Here is a 20,786-nt window from a genome sequence, read left to right on the forward strand (position 1 = left end):
GGCAGTATAAGAAAATAACTGCAGATGCTGAGTTGGCAGGATAGGCTAGATTCAGTGAGATGGAGATACAGTAAAATGAAGAGATAAGATGGAATCAGTGAGAATAAATTACAGTGAGGTGAAAATAGAAATAGGGATAGATTTGGCGAGATGGAGATACAGTGAGACAGAGAGATAGGGGATGGATTTTGTGAAATGGAGATAAAGTGAGATGGGGATTCAGTGAGAGGGAGATGGATTCATTAAGATAGAGATACGGTGAGATGGAGGGATAGGATACTCATCGAGATGGAGATAGCCCCAGGGAGAGGGAGAAAGGGTTAGTTTCAGATAGACACAGAAATACTGGAGTAACTCAGCGGGTCAGACAGCATCTCAGGAGAGAAGGTATGGGTGAAGACCCTTCTTCAGACGGAGAGTCAGGGGAGAGGGAGACGAGAGATGCAGAACAAATGAATGTAGAATATGCACCCAGTATCAGAGCCGCGGTGAGTTGGCTGCAGGGTGGGTGAGGCGGGGACGGGCCTCCCTCTCTCCCTCCCTCCCTCCGACGTGAGGCGGAGACTGCGGCCGGTGGCGGCGCTGACGACAGGCGCTCGCTGGTGGAGGCGGCCTAACGACGGCACCAGCGGCCGCCTGCCCGCACTCCGCCCCGCACCGAGCAACGGCAGCACCTCCTCCTCCTCCTCCTCCTCCTCACACAGGCAGGCAGGCAGGCAGCCACCGGTAAGTGGATGCTACTGATGCCGAATACAGGAGAGGCCGATAGATAGAGCGGCCGAGCGTGGGTCGGTTGGCCGGAGTGGAGTGGACGGGGAGGGTGTGGGGAGCCGGTGGCCGTCGCCGCCCCAGCCTGCTGTAAGATGGCGGAGCGGAGTGGTGGTGAGAGCGGGGGGGGCTCCCCGTCTCTGCCGCCGCCGCCGGTCCCCCTCACAGCGGAGCCGCGGTCTGAGCCTGGGGGCCGCGACCACCGGGCTGCGGCTGAGACGGGCGGGGCTGGGCCGGCATCTGTTGGAAGGTGTGTCCCCCCGGCCGGTGTGGGGAAGGGAGGGAGGGTGGTCCCGCCGGCCCCCGTGTGCCCGGCCCCGGCCCCGGCCCAGCCGCCGGCTCCAGCAGCCAGTGAGTGCCGGCAGCTTGAAGTTCGCCAAACACAAATCCTAACTTGTATTTTCTATCCGCAAAGTACCTCGACAGCTCCGGAATGCCGAGAAATCGGTTCAAAATCGCACGATACTGCCTGTTGTCTTTTTCTGGATACTTTGTGTATTCAACGGTCATTCCTATTCTTGTCAGTAACAGTCAAGCTGATGTGAGTGAGGCAATGCAAGAGCCCCGCCTCAGTATCCCCGGAGGCTGCATTCATTCTTCAACTCTCCACCGTCTAAACGCACACATTAATCCCGATTAATAATGTACATATATTAATGTTATTTTAGCACCTCGGCGTACTCTTACATTAGAATCGGGTGCCTTCGTAATATGGCGTTTGTCTGTGCCACAAGTTTGAATTTCAACAGGGAAGTACTTCATAGAAAACCGTTTTTTGTTGTTGTATGCTTTGTATACAGCTTGCTTCACGTTGAATTGAAGGGTGGTCTGACTATTTGTCATGTTTTCATGTACCTACCAAAGTGTTTTATTTTGGAACGACTGTGTCCCACTGTAATTTGTCAAGGTTATCACAGTATTGCAAAAGGAAGCTTTTATCCTTTGGGGGAATGTGGAAACATCAAGTCAAATTCTTGTATTTAATAAAGGGTCAAAAACAGCAGAAAGTGATTTTGGTAATCCTAAATTTTGGTTTAAATGTTACTCAAAAAAAAAATGATATGCTTGCATTTTTTGTGAAAAATGTGAAAGCAAGAAATGAACCTATTGACACAAAGTACTAGAGTAACTCAGCAGATCAGGCTGCATCTCTGGAGAAAAAGGATGGGTGATGTTTCGGGCTGGGTCCCTTCTTCAGTGTAAACCAGCATCTACAGTTTGTTTCTACACAAGTGAACTTTGAGATTTGTTTATGTAGGTTATACTTTTAAATAGTCTTGGGTTATTTTGAATTCTGCGGAAACTTGGCCAACAAAATTTGACACTTTAGCACTTTGCCCTAAAAAAAACATCAATAGGTATGCTTGAAAATTTTGATTTGAGGAATTCATTGTTTGAATATTTAGTAATTGATTATTGTTTAATTTGGGTTGAGGTTGGACCCATTTAAGTCCTCACTTCAGCCTAGAACAAAAGAGGTAAATTTTAGGCTTGACAGTTATGACTGTTGACATGAAGGTAACATCTAACTAGGAGTAATTTCAAGGACCTCTAATATATTGAAATCGGTAGGAATCAAAGGAAAAATGCTCCACTGCTGCAGTTCTACTTTACATAAGAAAATTTGTGTGCTTTTTGGTGGTCAACTATCTCAGCTCAAGGTGCACGTTCTTCAGGTTCGTGTCTTAGCCTAACAATTCTTCATCTTTTCTCGCCACTGTCACTGTGTGAAATCAGAAATGTGGATGTTTGTTGATTGCACACTATTCAGTTCATTTGCATTTCCACAGAAAATGAAGTCAGCATGTACAGGTCTTGTTGCATACAGCCAATATGTTAAGAGGCAAATTATTCACATTGTATACCAAGAAATTATCATTTCTATTAAGAGATGAAAGCATGGATCTTTGACATACAGCAGCATTGCCATCACCAGGCTTACCATTATCAACATCCTGAGGGCAAGGAAGAGGAGGTGGCAGGGTGGGGGAGGTGATTGAAGTTTAGACACAAAAAAACCACAAACTTAACTGGGCAAGCCACCGATCTTTAACTTTGAGAGGAAGTCAGAGGCTGGGTATCCTGCAGTAAGTGACTCACTTCCTGATTCTGCACAGCCTTTCCACCATCTGCATCGCACAAATCGGAAGTGTGATGGAATAATCTTCAGCCTGGATGAGTGGACTCAAAATGCCACAGCATCCCAGGAATAGAGTAGCTTGCTTGATTAGCACCCTAAGCATTCCCACATTCAAGAAATAACTATTTTTAAAGCACAAAACTCTTTTTGTCACAATTTTAGTTGATGGAAAGGTACATTTGCTTTAAGATGGTACATTTAGTTGATGGAAAGGTACATTTGCTTTAATTTTTCTAAGATGAATAATCTTTGGTATAAAATTGACACGGTCATTTTTGTGTGGTAATTTACCTACCAGCAGTGCACAATCATACACCTGAAGTACTACTTCTAGCAATTCCTATAGTTGACTATATTTGCTTCCTTCCAGTGTACAGTATATAATTTTGGGTAGCGTTCTATGAACTTGCTGAATCAATGCATCAGGCCCAGATTCATACTGTGCGCGTACAAATTTGGGGTTGTGCAGCTTGGAGAGCTCCTGCTTGCAGCTCCAGCAATTTAGATTCAATCATAACCTCTATTGTCTGGGTGGAGTTTTGCACATTCTCCCTGTAATTGAATGGATTTACTCCAGGTGCTCCAGTTTTCTCCCACATGCAAAGATGTGCAGGTTGGTAAACTCATTGGTTATTGTAAATCACCCCTAGTGTTTAGCAAAGGTGCAGGTCTGGGAGGGGATGCGAAGTGTTGATGGGAATATGGGATGAATAAGTTAGTCTTCGTCTAAATGGGTTTTTGGTAGCCTGTTGTGATGCTGTATGGCTATGATTCTCTGAAACTGTAGTGAATCCTTGGTAGACACAAAATGCTGGAGTAACTCAGCAGGGACGGGCAGCATCTCTGGAGAGAAGGGATGGGTGACGTTTCGGGTCGAGACCCTTCAGACCCGAATCCTTGTGAATCATGTCTAAATTCTTCACTTGTGAAACCTGTTGAATCATTGAAATGTGATTTTAAAAAAAGGTTGTTATTTAAGTGTGAGATTATGATATTTTCAAATTGTAATTTTAATTTTTGGTCATTTTTAAACTACATTGATTTATTCAGTGAAATATATTAAACATCAAACCACATTGATTTATTCAATGTGGTTTGATGTTTAATATATTTCACTAACAAAATAAAAATATTGAAATATGTTTCGGTAGTGGGATAGAGCAGTATCATTTTATCTCTGTGCCCTTGCTTTTAATATGTATTAAAATTGACAGAAATCTTTGGCTTGGAGGTTCTATCTTAAAAATGTTTCAGCTCATTTCCTAATGGATATCACCTCCCACTGCATAACTGCCTCTAAAATAGGTCTCAATTGGCCTTGCGAGAAACAAACTAACAGGTGAACTAATGTGATTTCGTGCCAGAGGGTTTTTTTTATGTTAAGATCAAAGCTCATTATTTGGTGTGTTAATGAAATTTGAGTTTCCGTCTGAACCAGTGCTGCTATAATAACTCCACCTTTGGTATTCAATTTTATTTGTACAGCATGAATAACATTTTCAGCTCAGCCAAAGTGGTTTTAGAATTGATTGAAATTAGTTCAACTAATTTACTTATGCAGTGGAAAGATTTACTTATGCAGTGGAAAGATTATGCTTGGTTTGTAAACCATTATATAATATGCAGGAATGGCTCAAATCCATATACTAGAACATGAGAATGCGTTTGTCTATTTATTGTGGATTATGTGCATTAAGGCACAGTTAATGATTACCCGATGATAGTCATTCGCCCTTACTCTCATTCAAGCAAACATTGTAACTGCTCATTCAGGAAATCAGAAAATGCATGGTGACATCAATCACAAGGTTGGCCACTGTTCATATACAGAAGCAACGATCTCACATCAAACAAAGGAAAGGAGGATAAAACGCAGCGTGGGATTTTTGTATTTCATCAATTTAGTTTCAATTTTCTCTTGTAAAATTCAACAAGTGGATGTATTCTAGTAATGTTTCAAATGCTATTGGTTCATTTACTGCATTTAGGGGCAGCAATCATGTTTCATATAACACATATGTTTCATGATCTATTAAAAATGCATGCAGTGAACCTTAAACTAAAGGAGTTCCACAGGCAGAATGCATTATACTGTGAGAATTAAGATGGTTTGTTTTGTCATTAGAGTGTGAATGTAAAATCTTCCAAGATTAAGCAATGTAATTGATAAAAATGGTTTTGTGACTGGAACAAAGCATTCTCAGCGTGAGGGGAGGGAATGGGGAGGGGAGGGGAAGGGGGAAGAAGAATGCCACCGTCAGTTGACCAATGCACTTTCATTCCAATTGATTACAGTTGACGGCATTGATCTGTCGTTGGTCCAAGAGACTTATGACCAGTAACCAACTGATGTTGCGCACATATGTCCTACTTTGCTGTAATTGGTATGTTTTAGGCTAACTTCTGTTCTGTAGTTTAAACCATTTGAAGTAATTGCAGCAATTTGAAGCACAGCAGGGCCAGACTTCATTTGACTGGTTATGGTGTCATGTTTAAATTTCTAGATTAGTAATCCAGATACCTGGAGTGACAATCCAAAAACAAAATCCCACAGCTGCAGGAACTGTAGAATTAAAATTAAATTAATAATCTTGTCTTGGCAATGACTGTTATAAATATATATTTTGGTCATTAATGACCTTGCATTTCAGAATTGCTGCTTTGAAACAAAATAAGAATACAACTGAACAGATAACAGTCTAGGCACCAATATTATACATGGCAAAGTTTCTCTTACTGAGTCAAACGTGGAAACGGAGATGCAGTTATCAGCAGCAGCAAAATTGTTTCCCTCATGCACTGGCTGTGTAGTTACAGAGTATATCCCACCATTACAATCAAACTAAGGTGCCAACCTGATGATTGTTTTCAATAAGAATACCAAGAGAGCGTCAGTCATACTAAAAGCGAGTTGCCTTGGCAAACTTACAGTCCAGACTACATGTGTGCTGAAAAACAAACAATATCATATAATAGACAGCCAAGTGATTCCCATAGTTAGTGGGATTAGATCAAATCTCTGGAGTGCAGTTACATCTCAATGTGACTGATTAAATGCCTAATGGAAGAAGAGGAGACAGCATTGCCCTGATTAATAATGGAAAGGTCCAGCATATGATTGCCAGAGCTAAGGCTGAAGATTTTGCAATCGTACTCAGCCAGAAATTCTGAGTGGATAATCCATCTCGGCATACTCTTGAACCCCCCCACTGTCACAAAAGCTAGTCTTTAGCCAATTCATTTAATTTACATGATATCAAGAAATGATTGAGAGCACTGGAGGCAGCATGACTTTGGGACCAGACAACATCCCAGCAGTGGTTCTGCAGGATTGCATTCCAGAACTAGCTGTGCCAGTAGTCAAGCTGTTGCAATATTGTTGTATCAAACCACAGATTACACTCTGTGAGACCAGCAGCTGAACAACATGTGCAAGAAGATAGACAGACCAAAGATAGACACAAAAAGCTGGAGTAACTCAGCGGGACAGGCAGCATCTCTGGAGAGAAGGAATGGGTGCCGTTTCGAGACGAGTGAAGAAGGGTCTTAACCCGAAACGTCACACATTCCTTCTCTTCAGAGATGCTGCCTGACACGCTGAGCTACCCCTGCTTTTTATGTCTATCTTTAGCTGAACAACATGCCCCACCTCAAAGACTGGCATGTGGGGGTTAAAATGTTTATCAAGCCACTATTATCATACACATGATGCAGAGCTGTGTAGATGGAATAGTAACCACTATGGAAAACAAATTTGTCCAACTTTACAGAAATCTTTAGTGTAGTTATTTTTTCAGCCTTTTTTCCTAACATAAGGATATTAAGTCAGACTTTCATTGATGTCATTGCTACCTTGCTTGCTAGGGGTGCTCAAGGTATCTGAACATTTTGAGAGAAGTGGTCTTGGAAGCTGGTTCTTGAAAGACAGCATCACGACCTTGGTAATGTTAAGCAAATTCAGGATCAAAGTATCCTAAAGAGGGTGCTGTATTTTTCAGTTTGTGAAGAAACGTAGCATGGAATGATTGAAAGTATAACTCAGGCCACTATTCAGCCCATTGTGTCTGTTCTGTTGGGGAAAAGAGCTACCCAACATAAATTCACTCTCAATCACCAGCTAATCCTGTAGGTCATGTAGCTTCACACATCCATTTAAAAGAAATCTGGTGAGAGTGTCTGTCCCTACCATCCTGTCAGGCATTGAGTTATAGAAACATGCCTCTTGAGGGGAAAAATGTTTTTATCATAGAAACATAGAAAAATAGCTGCAGGAGTAGGCCATTCGACCCTTCGAGCCAGAACCACCATTCAATATGATCATGGCTGATCATCTAAAATCAGTACCCCGTTCCTGCTTCCCCCCCCCCCATATCCCTTTAGCCCTAAGAGCTAAATCTATCTCCCTCTTGAAAACATCCAGTGAATTGGCCTCCACTGCCTTCAGTGGCAGAGAATTCCAAATTCACAACTCTCTGGATGAAAACGTTTTTCCTCATCTCAGTCCTAAATAGCTTACCCATTACTCTTAAACTGTGACCCCTGGTTCTGGACTGCCCCAACACCGGGAACATTTTTCCTGCTTCTAGCCTGCCCAATCTTTTAAGAATTTTATATGTTTCTATGAGATCTCCTCTCATCCTTCTAAATTCCAGTGAATACAAGTCAGTCGACCCATTTTTTCATCATATGTCATCTCCTTCCTATTCATTCTATCAACTACTTTACATCTTTGCCCCCTGTTTTTTTTATTCCTTTAAGTGAAATGGACCTTTTCCCTCATTACTTATGTTTCAATTACATTTCTTCTGTTCTAATGAACAAAGCCCTACTTTATTCAGTCTTTACCCACAGCATAAATATAAGTGCTGGGAGCATTTAAGTACATCCATTGTACATATTGTAGTGATATGTTTCCAGTAATGTGACTTGTACTGTATTAGGTATGTAACCTGTGGCTTGTCTTACATGGTATATTGTCCGAGCATAACCTCTGTTTTTGCTATATTGGCTGAAATATCGAGTATAAAGTATCTACACTCCCCCGTTTACCCACTTTATTGGCTTGTCCTGCTTCTTTTCGGGATCCGACATGCATTCCAAGATTTGTTTATTCTTTTATTCCTCAACTGGTGTTGTGGGATGTATGCAAAGATAATTTAGTATCCTGTGGCCGATTGGAAAAGGACTGTGAAATGTTACTGTTTGTCAGAATTTGTTTTGTAGATGAGGAAAGTTGTTATGAGGCAGACAGTTCAAGCATAATGATGACTAGTATCAGAAAAGGAAAGAGGCTGTTGTGCAGATTTAGAGCATTGCAGGGCATGTCCAACTTGTAGCTGCTGGGTCTACCACTCGTGCACCACACTTAGCAGCTATCAAAATATGCAACAGAGCGCATTTCATTTTAGTAAAGAGCAACTTTGCTATTTCATACCTTGATAATGTCTCGAGTGATAGCTGGATGTCATCAGCATACCTATGGATGCAATGGTTCTGCTTTAGGATGATATGGGGCAGCACACAGAGGACAGCCATTTTACAACAGTCTGGGTAACTTTTACTAATTGATATCTTTCGAAAGTGTTCTGGTTTGATATTAGATTTCCATCACCTGTAGTATTTTTGTTTCTTGGATATCTGGAATCTGCTTAATTTCAACTTTAGTTAAGTTGGTTGGTTAGGCTTTTGATTAGCAAAAGTGATTAGGTCAGAAGTAAAAATTGAAGTGTAACAATTCCCATGTAGACAATAGACAATAGGTGCAGGAGGAGGCCATTCGGCCCTTCGAGCCAGCACCACCATTCAATGTGATCATGGCTGATCATTCTCAATCAGTACCCCATTCCTGCCTTCTCCCCATACCCCCTGACTCCGCTATCCTTAAGAGCTCTATCTAGCTCTCTCTTGAATGCATTCAGAGAATTGGCCTCAAATGCCTTCTGAGGCAGAGAATTCCAATGTAGTATTGGTTTCTTTGGAAATTCTACTTTTTTCTTTTCATGAGAGGGAGCAGGATAAGCTAATAAAAGATAAAATGTGCAAGTATGTCAAATGCTTTTTTGGACAATTGGGTGGTTTCTTTCTTGAGAGCCAGATTTCTTCTAACGGTATGAAACTGTCTTGCAAAGCCAAGTCGCCAATTGGATTTGCTGTTAGCCAGGTGCCAATCTTAATCTTTGCGGGAAGTCTTATGTAAATGCATCTTGTACACAGTCAAACTTCTGAATTACATTTGGCTGCAGAAAATATTTTATACACCTGTGCAGTTTCCAAATTGTACTAACCTTTAGGGCTAAAGTGGAATCAAGGGATATGGGGAGAAGGCAGGCACGGGGTATTGATTGGGGACGATCAGCCATGATCACAATGAATGGCGGTGCTGGCTCGAAGGGCCGAATGGCCTCCTCCTGCCCCTTTTTTCTATGTTTCTATGTTTCTAAACGAGGCAATGTAGTCATGTTACCTTGCAACACCTAGATGTTCCGAAGTTAAAGTTTCTAAACTACGCTCCTCTCTCCACTTCTGGCAATATAATTGTTTCTTCATATCAGTCTTATGTGCTTTTGATGCTATTCATTATAATACCGTGGAGGTATAGTAAAACCTGTATTCAGTGATTTAAAAAAAAAATCCAACGTGGACAAAATTGACTAATGAATGTTGGTAAAAATGGAACCAGTTTGTTAAAATGAGATGGCCTGTATTTCCTACATACACAAACTAGTGTGCAGAGTGCAGTCCAAATCAGTTTGTGTAAACCTAAAGGCAGGAATTTAGAATGCATTGGCAGGAGGAGGAGAGTTGTCAGCAGCCAGAGGCCATCAGCTTGGGTGATGACCAGAGTTGAGATAGGCAAAATGATATAGTTAATTTGAAGATGTGTGGGATTGGTTTGTTGGTATCCCGGTTGCTAAACACTTTAATTCTCCTTCCCATTCCCACACAGACTCTTCTGTCCTAGGTCTCCTCCATTGTCAGAGTGAGGCTAAACGCAAATTGGAGGAACATCATCTCGTATTTCGCTTGGGTTGCTTACAACCCAGTGGTATGAATTTTGATTTTGCTAATTCAGGTAGCCCTGGCATTCCCTCTCTCTCTATCCCTCCCCTACTCAAGTCGCACTAGCTTCTCGTTTTCATCCAATAAACAGCTAACAATGGCCTGTTTCTTTTATCATCGTTACTTTTTTGCATATCTTTTAAGGGCCTGTCCCACTTAGGCGATTTTTTTAGGCGACTGCCATAGTCGTAGCAGTTCACCGAAAATCCGGCGACTGGACCCCCCTACGACAATGTCTATGACAAGCTACAACAACCTACCACCTGGTCGATGTCAAGCTACGGCAAGCTACCGACAACCGGCGACTCAATCGTCGTGAGTAGGATGTCGCCCTACGACCGCACCTACGACAACCTACAACGACACCTACGATAACCTACCACCACAGAGGCGACAACCGAAGTCAACCTATGTCCACCCTCGACAAGCTACGACAAACTACGACCCTGGTTTGTTGGGATGGGTCAGGGTGGCAAGTGTGCCAAAAAGAACTGGTAAATAACTTTAAAAAGCTTTGCCTAAGTTGGGGTCTCACTTTTGTAGGCAAATTTTGCCCAAGGAGTCCTCATTTATACTGCACAGCTGCATGGCAAGCAGGATTACAAAAGCCAAGTTCCCTTGTGAGTGATCAATGTCACAAGAATTTTGGAGCAACTTAATCTAATTTCCCCAGGTTGTGCTCCTAAACGAGCATTACACCAGCAATGGTGCCACTTTCTGCATCCATTTAAACATTACTTGCGGTAGGAAGTGCATGGTAGAGTTTCTAATATGATGGAATTTGACCTGGAAAGCTCTATAATCACTTCATACGCCAGGAAAAAATATTTCTCATCTGTTTTATTGAAAAGAGCAATATTATGTGACTAAATTTATTGGCTTGAATCTTTAAACGAATGAATGGGTTGAATATGATGCATATGGAGAAAATACTCCCACCAGTGGGTGAATCCAAAAGTACATGTAATAATATAAACACGGTTCTTTATAAATTCTACAGCAGAATAGAGTGGTGCTTTCAATCGAATATGGAACTCAGAACAGGAAGTGGGTGAAGTCAGATATGCTAAAATGTTTTTTAAAGGAAACCAGACTAAATATATGAGAAAAATGGAGGAGAAATAAGGGTTGTAGGCCGGAGTGAGTTAGATGTAATTACATAGAACATGGGACAGCACAGCACAGAAACAATGCCTTTGGTCCACCATGTTCTTGCCGAACATGATGTCAAGTTCATCTAATCTCATGTGATCTATATGCCTCCATTGCATACATATCCATGTGCCTATCCAAAAGCCTCTTAAATGCCACCATTATATCTGCCTTCTCCACCAAACATGACTGACCGTTCCATGCACATGTCAGTGTCCCCTCCCTGCACATCTCAAGCTTTGCCCTTGTGGAGGTTTGGAAAGGATGCAGAAAGGGTTTACCAGAACGTAGCCTAAATCAGAGGGTATTGGGTGTGAGGAGAGGTTGGACAAACGCCTTATTTTCTCTGGAGCATTTGAGACAGAGGGCAAACTTGATAGAAGTAAATAAAAGTAGGAGAGGCATAGATGCCTCTTTAACGCTAGCCCCTCTAGTCATTGACATTTTCTGTCGGGGGGGGGGGGGGGGGGGGGGGGGTGTTCTCACCATCGATGCCTCTCATACTTTTATTTACTTCTATCAAGTTTTCCCTCTGTCTCAAATGTTCCAGAGAAAATAAGCCAAGTTTGTCCAACCTCTCCTCATAGCTAATACCCTCTGATCTAGGCTGTGATCTGGTAAACCCTCTCTGCACCCTTTCCAAAGCTTCCACATCCTTCCTGAAATATGGCAACCAGGCTTGCACACAATATGGTAAGTGTAGCCTAATCAGGCCTAAAAAGCTGCAACATGACTTCCTGACACTTGCACTCAATGCCACAACTAATGGAAAGAAGCAGACTGTGTGCCTTCTTTATCACTATCTAATCATTTTGCAACTTTCAGGGACCTTTGAACTTGGATCCCAAGATTCCACTGTACATCAAGTTGTGAAGGGTCTTGCTATTAACGATATACTTTCCCCTTGCATTCAATCTCAAAGTGCAACATGTCACACTTGCTCGGATTAAACTCCATCTGCCATTTCTCTGCCCATTTCGGTTGCTATTTATTTTGAAACCCTTCAGCTCCAACTCCACTGATTTTTGATGTTGTCTGCAAAACTACTCACCAACCCACCGACATTTACGTTCAAATTGTTAATGTAATGTTGCTAATTAGCCCAAATGAGATGAAATCCTATCATCTCTTCCAAACGAGAGTAAATCCTATCCCGAAGAATCCTCTCCAATAGCTTCCCAACCACTGATGTTAAACTCACCAGCCTATAATTTCCTGGATCATTTCCACTTCCCTTCTTAAACAATGAAACAACGTTGGCTACTCTCCAGTCATCTGGGATCTCAACGGACGTTTGGAGATGTTTGCAGAAGACACCAAAATACAAAGATCTTCGCCCCGCTTAATATTGGGGAAGTTAAAGTTGCCCACAATGACAACTGTATTGCTCTTGTATCTTTATGTAATCTGGTCACGTAACTGTACCCCTCTTTTCTGCTGGCTTTTGGGAGGCCTATAGTATAATCCCATTGGAGCGATAGTTCTTTTCTTATTTTTGTGCTCCACCCACATTGCCTCAGATGATGAATGCTGTTCTTTCTGAATGCCACCGTGACATTCTCCCCAATTAGTAGAGCTACTCGTCCATGTCTTTTACCTCCTTCTCTATCATGTCTGAAATGTTGAAACCCTGGAAAGTTGATCTGTTCGTTCGGTACCTCACAACATCAAGTCTCAGTAATGACCATAACATCATAGTTCCAAGCAGTGATCCAGGTTCTAAGTCCATCTGCTTTACCCACGATACTCCATGAAATGCCTATCAGTTTCACCATATTCTTTTTTTGTGCTTTCTTTGAGAATTGCTGGTCCTAACCTCTACTAGGGTATTGACATGGTTGGCAGACAGGAAGCAAAGAGTGGGAATTAACCCGTCCTTTTCAGAATGGCAGGCAGTGACTAGTAGGGTCCCGTAAGGCTCAGTGCTGGGACCCCAGTTATTTACAATATATTAACGATTTAAACGAAGGAATTAAATTAAACATCTCCAAGTTTGCGGATGACACAAAGCTGGGTGGCAGTGTGAGCTGCGAGGAGGATGCTATGAAGCTGCAGGGTGACTTGGATAGCTAGGGTGAGTGGGCAGATGCATGGCAGATGCAGTATAATGTGGATAAATCAAGAGTCAAGATTCAAGATATCTTTATTTGTCATCCAAAAAACATGTTTTATGGACGAAATTTAGTCACCCACAGTCCAACAATAAAAGCAATAAAATAAGCAAATTACACAACCCCAACCAACACACAAACAAATAGAAACATCCATCACAGTGAGTCTCCTCCAGTCCCCTCCTCACTGTGATGGAAGGCCAGAATGTATTTTCCCTTCCCCTGCTGTCCTCTCCCGCGGTCAGGCTGGTGTCGTTGCCACGTTCCAGGCCGCGCCGGACGGCGAAAGGACCGCGGCGGGCCGACCCAAGCCCCGCGATCAGGTGCGGGCGAACACGCTGTCGCTGCCGCTGTTGCTGCACGTCGGGGCGGTCGCGGCTCCCGACATTGAAGCCCCGCCGAGCAGAGAAAAATCCTGCAGCCCATTTCAGGCCACGCCGGACGGTGAAATGTCCGCGGCGGGCCGACCCAAGCCCGCGATCAGGGGCGGGCGAACACGCTGCCACTGCCGGAGTTCCCGATGTCGGCATCCACGCGGCCCGAGCCTAAGGCGACTCGCAACCTTTCCCACAGCCTCCGAGGACGGCCGGCTCCGCTGATGGTGAGTCCGGTCGGCTCCACTGATGGTGAGTCCGGTCCGCGGGCTCTGCGAACCGGAGCCCTGGAGGCCGCCAGCTCCAGGAGTTGGGCCGATGGTAGGCCGCAGCAGGAACGGAGACCCGACCCAGAAAACAAAGGTCGGGTCTCCGTTCGGAAGGGACACGTTTACAATTTTACAGTTCCCCCCCCTCCCCCTCCCCCCCACACACACATAGTACTCAACCACAAAAACACGACATCACATCTACAATTAACACAAAAAAACAACAAAACACAAAGACAAACGCAGGTAAGCCGCAGCTGCTAGGGCAGCGCCTCCATTTTGGGATGTGAGGTTATCCCCTTTGGTGGCAAGAACAAGAAGGCAGATTATTATCTGAATGGTGTCAGATTAGTAAAAGGGAAGGTGCAACGAGACCTGGATGTTCTTGTACATCAGTCACTGAAAGTAAGCATGCGGGTACAGCAGACAGTGAAGAAAGCTAATGGCATGTTGGGCTTCATAGTGAGAGGATTTGAGTATAGGGGCAAGGAGGTCCTACTACAGTTGTACAGGGCCCTGGTAAGACCACACCTGGAGTATTGTGTGCAGTTTTGGTCTCCTAATTTGAGGAAGGACATTCTTACTATTGAGGGAGTGCAGCGTAGGTTCACCAGGTTAATTCCTGGGATGGCGAGACTGACATATGATGAAAGAATGGATCAACCAGGCTTATATTCACTGGAATTTAGAGGGGCGAGAGGGGATCTTATAGAAACATAAAACTCTTAAGGGATTGGACAGGCTAGATGTGGGGAAAATGTTCCTGGTGTTGGGAGAGTCCAGAACCAGGGGTCACAGTTTAAGAATAAGGAGTAGGCCATTTAGGACTGAGATGAAAGAATTTTCACCCAGAGAGTTGTGATTCTGTGGAATTCTCTGCCACAGAAGACAGTGGAGGCCAATTCACTGGATGTTTTCAAGAGAGAATTTGATATAGCTCCTAGAGTTAATGGAATCAAGGTGTATAGGGAGAAAGCAGGAACGGGGTACTGATTTTGGATGATCAGCCATGGTCATATTGAATTGCGGTGCTGACTCCAAGGGTTGATTGGCCTTCTCCTGCACCTATTTTCTATGTTTCTATGTTTTTACCTACCCATCAGTCCTTCCACTTGCTAACACTGTGTGGTTCCTCCCCCCTTATACTCTAGTTTAAATGATCCCGAGTAGCACTAGCAAATCTCCCTCCAAAGTTATTGGTCCCCCTTGTGTTCAAGTGCAACCTTGACTTGGACTTTACTGGCTTTATCTTGAAGAATGGATAATCTCAAGAAAGCTGGAAGAGATGGCACTGGACAGAGCATGGCCAGTAATAGGTGAACACAGATGAGGGGTTTTAACCTGCCTATCAAAAAAGATCATCACCTCTGTTCACCTATAAATGACCATACTCTGTCCTGCCTCTCATTTTCAGCCTTCTTTCCTGCCACCACCCTGCAATCAGTCTGAAGAAGAGTCCCGACCCAAAACATCACCTATCCATTTTCTCCAGAGATGCTGCCTTACCTGCTGAGTTACTCCAGCATCTTGAGTTTTCATTGATTTTTATCTTTGTTTCTGAATGATGCAATGTGTATTGGAAAAGGCTACCAGATTTTCACTGTATATTCCACGTGTCAAATTTTCAATACATCTGATCAATGTTCTTGCCACTGGTAAATAAGGTTCTGAGACCAGAGAAAGTAGTTTCTGATAAAGGTTCAGGAAATCTTCCGCAGAGGAAGGGTCTTGTCCTGAAACATCGGCTGTCCATTTCCCTCTAAAGATGCTGCCTGACCAGCTGAGTTTCTCCAATAGATTGTTTTTGTCCAAATTTCCAGCATCGGCAGCCTCTTGTGTTCCCAAAAAGACTTGATTTGGGCTGAAGTGTGCATAGTATTAATTTTATTTATCAGAAAGGGTAATATGGCACCTTGTGGAAAATTGCATACTTTGGCTGATGTGAAGACTAATTCACTTAAAGTGTGCATAATTTATCACTGACTTTAAGATCCACGTCTTTTACATTTGTGTTAAATTTCTAACTTTTGCAGGTGGAAGTCATTGAAATCTGAATCCAACTGCATCAAGGCACAGGGTACTGAAGAATTGTAAGTTATCAGTGAAGTGGTTAACTTTTAATATTAAGTGTTGGTATTTCAAAAATCAAACTGTAACTATACCATGTTTTAGAATTTGTTTGCATAATTTGTACAAAGAGATGAACCTTCTGGTTAAAGTAATGTCACCAATGCTGGACAGTGCAAGGATTTAAGAAGTTGATTGTAGTTCAGTTGTTTTGTGACCAATTCAATCTTGCTGACCAGAAATAAAAAGAGGCAACTGGAAGAGTATTTGTGTAAATCGGTTATATGTCGATAGGGGTAATGATCCCTTGGTAAAAGACAATGTTCAGAATTTTATTTTAAAGTTTAGATTTTAAAGCTGCAATCTACAGATATTCTCACTCGTTTGGCAAAACTGTACAGCCAGAATTTCCTCAATTTTTACTTTGATTAGTGTGTGAATAATTTGTAAATCCCATGATTATGTACCCTATTAGAAATTTTGGGTTTAGAAGATGGAAATGGTTGATTCTGAGCTGCAGAGGCCATGTGAATGCTATCGCATGAAAACTTCGAATATGAAAACTTTGATTTTTAGCTCTTGTTCTGATGAGGTCTCTGATTTTTATTTCCATTTATTTTCTGTGCTCCTGTTGTTTTGTTTCCAAATACACAGGACAAGATGTTAGAAATCCAAAGTGCCAAATGTCAACTTGCTCCCGGTGGTGATGGGAGGCTTATGCATTCACCTATGCTCCTCCGATGTTGAGAAAGGCTGGGCAGACACGTCATTGGGGTTATCAAGTGGGCACCTACTTTCATCGACGTTTCGCTGATTGGACCCATGACGTCTCCAGTAGGCTCAGCAGTGCATTCCAGAACCACCCCCTTCTGCATCTGCCTAGCCGGCTTATTTGGGAGACCAGATGGGGTCTTTCCTCTTCAGCCAGAGCCACTGGCTACTCCGCTCTGCCACCCGTGATGTTTCCTTGATAGCCTGGCGTAGGGCTTGTCCGCTGATCCCCAGGTCCTTCATCAGTCTTACGGTAGATGTTGCCACAAATCCTCGACATCCAACTTCTACCGGGCAGATCTTTGCTCTCCAGCCCCGCTGTTCTGCCTCCGCTGCAAGCTCTGTATATCGCAGATTCTTTCTTTCGAAGGCTTCCTGCATAGCATCCTCCCAAGGGACTGTGAGCTCCACAAAATATACCATGCGCTGAGAGTTCGACCAGAGGACAAGATCAGGCCTCAAGTTGGTGATGGCTATCTCTGATGTAACTGTAAGCAGTTGGTCCATATCCACCAGCATCTGCCAATCCCAGGCTGCCTCCAGTTGTCCAAACCTTGTCCTTGGTAGAATTTTCCATTGCTTTTGTTCCCCCTTCCGAACAAAGGCAATTGGCATAACTGGGTTGGTTGTTCTGGGCGGCAGGGCATTGTTGGTTGTTCTCCTGCTTTCCAGAGTCGTTGCCAGGCATTTGAGCACTTGATTATGTCTCCAGGTGTATCGTCCTTGGGAGAGGCTTACTTTACATCCAGTGAGGATGTGCTTAAGCGTGGCTGATGTTGAACTCAGGGGGCATGATGGATCTTCGCCCAGCCATTGGTTGAGATTTTTTGGGCTAGGAAGGACATCATAGGTTGCCCGAATGAAGAAACTTATCCTGCTCGCCTCCATCTCCCACGTGTCCTTCCAGCTGATCTTCCGCTTTTCCACACTCTCCCATCTGATCCACTGGCCCTGTTTAGCTTGCGACACAGCCTTGGCACACCTACTCGATGACTCCTGTCGGCAGACTTCGGACGTGACCAACTTCCGGCGCTCCAGTGAGGATGCCTTGTTCCAGCAAAGTCGCTTTCCGCCAAGCCCCAAGCCACTTCTTCCATGTTGGACTTGCCCAATCATGTCGCCTTGGTGGAGAGCAGATTTTGCCTGCTGTGTCGCATTCTTAGCCATCCACTTCCTTCCTGTTGCCAGGGTTGGGGCAGCAGCTCGGATGACAGTGTCCCTCGATTCTGCCAGGGTCATCTCTAGCCTGACTTTAGTGCACTTGAACTCCTCTGAGGCTAGAGAGAGGCAGCTGAAGTACCCCCTGATCATACAAGCCTACGCTGCTCAGGCATCGAGGAACACCTAACCACTTTCTCACAAAAGAGCTGATTGTTCTTTCCATCTTCTCAATTCTTGTGAGGGTGATGTCATACATGGTTAGTGGCCACATAAGGCGAGGTAGTAACCCAAACTGCAGGCACCAGATTTTCAGCTTTCCAGGCAACATGGATCGGTCGATGTTCGCTAGACCTTTGATGATTTCTTGCCTCAGCTCATTTGCCTGATCAGTGTCCTTCAGTTTAGAGTCATACCATCTTCCCAGACTTTTAATTGGCTTCTCTGACACAGTTGGGATTGGTTCTTGATCAATGAAAAACCTTTGATCTGTCAGTTTGCCTTTGATTTTAGAAATGCTTCTTGATTTGGATGGCTTAAATTTCATTCTAACCCCAGTGATGTTCTCTTGAAGCTTCCCTAAAAGGCGCCTGGTGCAAGGTGCTGTTGTTGTTATGATTGTCATGTCATCCATGTAGGCCCTGATGGGTGGTAGACGGACTCCAGACTTCAGCCGCTCGCCTCCCACCACCCACTTGGAGGCCCTTATGATGACTTCCATAGCCATTGTAAAAATCAATGGGGAGATGGTACACCCTGCCATTATGCCAATCTCCATGCAGTGCCATGTGGTGGTAAAGTCTGGCGTGGTGAAACAGCTCCAGATCTTGAAAATAAGCCTTGACAAGGCTTGCGATAGTCTCTGGTATCCTGAAGAAGTCAAAGGATGCCCAGAGGAAACTATGAGGGACAGTTCCGAACGCATTGGCAAGGTCAAGGAAAATGACATGCAGATCTCTCTTCTCTTTTCTTGCAGTCTGGATTTGGTGCGAAATCATGCTGGTATGTTTCGAGACATCCAGAGAACCCTGGGATGCCTGGTTTTTGGACTGTTGTATCCACAAGGTTGTTTCTCTCTAAATAGCTGGTCATCCTCTGAGCTACGATGCTGAAGAAGATTTTACCCTCTACATTGAGGAGACTGATAGGGCGGAATTGGCTGATATCTGTGGATTCCTTCTCTTTCGGAATCAGGACTCCACCTGCCCTGCGCCATGCTTTGGGTATAATTCTCTTCTCCCAAGCCACTCTCATTAGCCTCCACAGGCAGCGAAGAACATCAGGAGCACTCTTGTAGAGTCGATACGGAACCCCATTTGGCCCTGGGGCTGAAGATGCTCTTGCCCACTTTACTGTCTGTTCCACCTCCCTCCACTTTGGAGGACTAATGTCCATCTGGTGCTCTGGTTGTTCAATTGGTGGAATGTCCGATGGAATAGCTGTCTTCAGGTGTCTCTTGTCATCTGCATGTATTCTTTCCAGATGCTCGTCTAGCTCCTGCCTTGATGTTTTCAGGTTTCCTCCCTTTTCTTTTTAAAGTTTGGATTTTAAAGCTGCAATCTACAGATATTCTCACTCGTTTGGCAAAACTGTACAGCCAGAATTTCCTCAATTTTTACTTTGATTAGTGTGTGAATAATTTGTAAATGCCATGATTATGTACTCTATTAGAAGTTTTGGGTTTAGAAGATGGAAATAGTTGATTCTGAGCTGCAGAGACCATGTGAATGCTATAGCAAATAATATGAAAACTTCGATTTTTAGCTCTTGTTCTGATGAGGTCTCTGATTTTTATTTCCATTTTATTTCCATTTATTTTCTGTGCTCCTATATAGCATACTGAAGATGTTTGTTGGGATGCAGCTAGAAATATTGTGACAGTTCTTTTGATCATAATGTTCTCAACCATGTGGCATTTTGAACTAGGACAGCAATTCTTTATGTAATACAACTCTCCAAATCAAAAGTGTTTCTTACAAGGCAACAATCTGAAATTTGCAGCACTCCTTTCAATAATCTACTTCAAATAGGGAGCTAAATTAACCTTGTGCATGCACTTTCCTTTATGAAAGGTGGGTTCTTGGTTTGCATAATTCATCTTTTTAGTACCCCTTGCACAGTCATAGACACAGCACAGAAACTGATCTTTTGGCCCTGCCAGCCATCGAGCATCCACTTGCACTAATCCTTTGTTAAACCCATTTTTTTTCATTTTCTCCATATTCAGATCAGATCTGCCCATATTCTGGCAGGATTATTAAGTTTGCAGTTGACACCAAATTTAGTGGTATAGCGCACAGCGAAGAAGATTATTTAAGATTGCACAGGATCTAGAACTGGGAAAATTTGCCAAGGAATGGCAGATGGAATTTATCTCTGACAAGTACAAAGTGTTGTATTTCAGTAAGTTAAATCGGGGTAGGACTTGCACAGTATCTGGAGAGTATTGTAGAACCGAGAGACCTGGAATAAAAGTACATGGTTCTCTGAAAGCAATGACTCCGGTAGACGGGATGGTATTATAACAGGTATAACAGAGCTTTATTTGTCGTTCGGCACCGAAGTACCGAACGAAACTACATAGCAGTCATAGAAAAAAAAGAACACAAGACACATAACCCCAACACAAACGTCCATCACAGTGACTCCAAACACCCCCTCACTGTGATGGAGGCAACAAAACTTCCACTCTCTTCCCCACGCCCACGGACAGACAGCTCGTCCCCGACCGACCCGCACAGTCCCCGCACCAGGCGCTGAAACGTCCCGCGGCCGAACCGGGCGATGAAAGGCCCGCGACCAAGCCTTGCGCAGCTAAGTCCAGTGGCCGAGCCGCACCGGGCGATGTAAAGTCCCGTGGTCGAGCCGCACCAGTGATGTTAAGTCCCGTGGCCGAGCCGCACCGGGCGATGTTAAG

General features: G+C 43.7%; 1 protein-coding gene across 3 annotated transcripts in view; it reads left to right on the top strand.

Moving 5' to 3' along the window:
• The first annotated feature begins 553 nt into the window (after window positions 1-553).
• LOC144603724 (ras-related protein Rap-1b) overlaps window positions 554-20,786 on the top strand; it is a 42,431-nt gene continuing 22,198 nt past the window's right edge. Inside the window, exons 1-2 of one of the 3 annotated variants that reach the window (XM_078417401.1) lie at window positions 554-726; window positions 15,907-15,963. The gene's annotated coding sequence lies outside the window, so the exon portion shown is untranslated. The remainder of the gene's footprint in view (window positions 727-15,906; window positions 15,964-20,786) is intronic. The other 2 variants (XM_078417400.1, XM_078417402.1) reach the window with 2 other exon arrangements.

This window comes from Rhinoraja longicauda, chromosome 20, assembly GCF_053455715.1.
Source record: "Rhinoraja longicauda isolate Sanriku21f chromosome 20, sRhiLon1.1, whole genome shotgun sequence".
In the NCBI taxonomy this organism is placed as follows: domain Eukaryota; kingdom Metazoa; phylum Chordata; class Chondrichthyes; order Rajiformes; family Arhynchobatidae; genus Rhinoraja; species Rhinoraja longicauda.